The 3,174-nt window shown below is 37.1% G+C and overlaps 1 pseudogene across 1 annotated transcript in view; it reads right to left on the bottom strand.

Annotated features, from left to right (window-relative positions):
* The window catches only part of LOC113220176, an 11,342-nt pseudogene extending 10,724 nt beyond the window's left edge, over positions 1-618 (bottom strand). The window contains exon 1 of the transcript XR_003307098.1: positions 565-618. The product of XR_003307098.1 is annotated as a juxtaposed with another zinc finger protein 1 pseudogene (transcript). The remainder of the gene's footprint in view (positions 1-564) is intronic.
* Positions 619-3,174: the final 2,556 nt, after the last annotated feature.

Here is a 3,174-nt window from a genome sequence, read left to right as displayed (position 1 = left end):
TTCAGCTTTCTCCTTATGGCTAGCCAATTTTCCCAGCACCATTTATTAAATAGGGAATCCTTTCCCCATTTCTTGTTTTTGTCAGGTTTGTCAAAGATCAGATGGTTGTAGATGTGTGGCATTATTTCTGAAGGCTCCGTTCTGTTCCATTGGTCTATATCTCTGTTTTGGTACCAGTACCATGCTGTTTTGGTTACTGTAACCTTGTAGTATAGTTTGAAGTCAGGTAGCGTGACGCCTCCGGCTTTGTCCTTTTGACTTAGGATTGTCTTGGCAATGCGGACTCTTTTTTGGTTCCATATGAACTTTAAAGCAGTTTTTTCCAACTCGGGAAGGGGAACATCACACACTGGGGCATATCATGGGCGGGGGGAGGGGGGAGGGATTGCATTGGGGAGTTATACCTGATATAAATGATGAATTGATGGGTGCTGAGGAGTTGATGGGTGCAACACACCAACATGGCACATGTATACATATGCAACAAACCTGCACGTTATGCACATGTACCCTAGAACTTAAAGTATAATAAAAAAAAGAAAAAGAAAAAAAAAAGGAATTTACTTGTGTACACAAGTTGTTTTTATAAACATCATTTGTATCAAAACTTTTTAGCATGTATAGTTATATATGTATAATTATATATATAGTTTATATAACACTATAGTTTTACAGTATTCATAAGTTAGGAAAGTATTTTATAGTATTCATAAGTTAAGAAAGTATTTTTATTATATTTTTCACCCTAATTTTTATATGATGAAACAAGTTCACTTTACGCTTTTCTCAAGAATTAGTACATTAGTTCATACACTCTGGAAAGCAGTTTGGGGACTTCTCAGAAAACTTAGAACTACCATTTGATCCAGCTATCCTATTATTGGGTATATATCCAAAAGAAAATACATCCCTCTACCAAAAAGACACAGGCACCCATATGTTTATTACAGCACTATTCACAACTGCCAAAATCTGGAATCAATCTAGGTATCCATCAATGGTGGACTGGACAAAGACAATGTATATATACACCATGGAATACTATGCAGTCATAGAATAGAAAAAAATTATGTTCCTTTCAGCAATGTGGATGCAGCTGGAGGTCATTATCCTGAGTAAATTAATGCAGGAAGAAAAATTAAATACCACATGCTTTCATTTATAAGTGGAAGTTAAACATTGAGTACTCATGGACATAAATATGACAACAATAGACACTGAGGACTACTAGAGGGAAAAGTTTGAAAAACTGTTGTTTATTCTGCTCAGCATCTGGGTGACAGGATCATTTGTACCTCAAACCTCAGCATCATGCAATATACCCAGGTAACAAACCTACACAGGTTCTCCCTGAATCTAAAATAAAAGTTGAAAAAAAAAATAAATCTCTGAAATGAGTGCACCTGTCAGAGTGCAATTTCTTGGAATCCTTATCTCTGGGTTTTATTTCAGGATATTTCACTTTTCACCATAGTCTTCAATGCACAGCAAAATGTCTCCTTTTCCATTCTACAGGAATGGGGTTCAAATCCTGAATTATCAGAATAGATGTATAAATCCCTGAGTGGAATGCCCACATCTCAAATCACTTTCTCGAACAGCTCTCTCCATTTTTTATCTGAAGATAACTCCCTTTTCACTGTATGCCTGAATGTCCTGCTGAACGTCCCTTTGCAAATCCGTCCATACCACACTTTCAAAACTGCATAATAGAAAGAAAGTTTTATCCATGTGAAATGAATAGACATATCTATCACAAAGTAGTTTCACAGAAAGCTTCTTTCCACTTTAGTATGAGGATAGTTCGTTTTTCACCATAGACTTTCATATACTCCCGAAAGTCCCCGGTCGCTTTTCCTCCAAATGCGATTTAAAATTCCTGTTTGAGAAGAAGAGTATATCTCTGTGAGTAGAATGCACACGTCACAAGGCCGCTCCTTGGAAATCTTCCTCCAGTATCTATCTAAACATATTTCCGTTTTCACCGGAAACCTCAAATCGCTCCCGAGTGTCCCTTAACTGACTAATCTAAAACATTGCTAAAATACTACTCAATGAAAACAAAAGCTTAACTGTGCGAGTGGAATTCAAGTGATCTAGAGGAGTTTCACAGATAGTTTCCTTCTGGTGTTTATTGAATGGAATTTCTTTTTCAGCATATTATTAAGAGCATTCCCAAATGTCCTTTCCCAGTTATCACAGAAACAGCGATTTAAAACTGATCAATCCAAAGAACAATTTAACTCTAGGAAATGAATACACACTTCACAAAGCAGTTACTCAGAAAGTTTCTCTCAAATTTTCACCGGAAGACACTTCCTTTCTCACCAAAGTCCTCCAGGTGTCATTTAATATACTTTCACAATATCCTTAAAGACATAATTTCCAAACTGGGAGACTTAGTGTCAGCTTTAACACTCTGAAATGAATGTATACGTCAGACAGCAGTATCTTGGAACGATTTTTTTCTGGTATTTTACCAGATATTTCAATTTTCACTATAGTCTTCCATATGCTGCAAAATATCTCTTTTTCCTTTTACAAGAACAGTGTTCAAACACTGACTTGTGAGAAAAGATGTATAACTCCCTGAGTGGAATGCAGACATCATAAAGCAGTTTCTCAGAAAGTTTCTCTCCAATTGTTATCTGAAGATATCTCCTCTTTCCCCACAAGCCTGGATGTGCTCCCGACTGTCCCTTCGCGAATCCCTCCATGATGCAGTTTCAAAACTGTGTAATGGAAAGACAGTTTCATCTGTGTGAGATTAATAGACAAATCGGTCACAAAGCAGTTCCACAGAAATTTTCTTTCCAGTTTTTGTCTGAGGATATTTCCTTTTCCAACATAGCAGTATATATATTCCTGAATGTCCCCAGTAGCTCTTTCTCCCAACAGGATACCATAAAAATCTATGGGAAGAAAAGTTTAACTCTGTGTGGGAAATGCATGTGTCAAAAAGCATTTCTTCATACATCTCCTCTCGAGTATCTATCTGAAGATATTTCTGTTTTCACCGTTACCTCAAATCGCTCCCGATTATCCCTTAGCTGACTCACCGAAAACAGTGTTAGGATACTGCTCAATGAAAATGGAAGCTTAACTGTGTGACTGTACCTGATATGACCTGGAGCGGTTTCACAGAATGTTTCCTTCTGGTTTCTATCAGAGGAT

Source organism: Piliocolobus tephrosceles, chromosome 8 (assembly GCF_002776525.5).
Source record: "Piliocolobus tephrosceles isolate RC106 chromosome 8, ASM277652v3, whole genome shotgun sequence".
Taxonomy (NCBI): domain Eukaryota; kingdom Metazoa; phylum Chordata; class Mammalia; order Primates; family Cercopithecidae; genus Piliocolobus; species Piliocolobus tephrosceles.
This window is presented reverse-complemented; position numbering and strand designations above follow the sequence as displayed.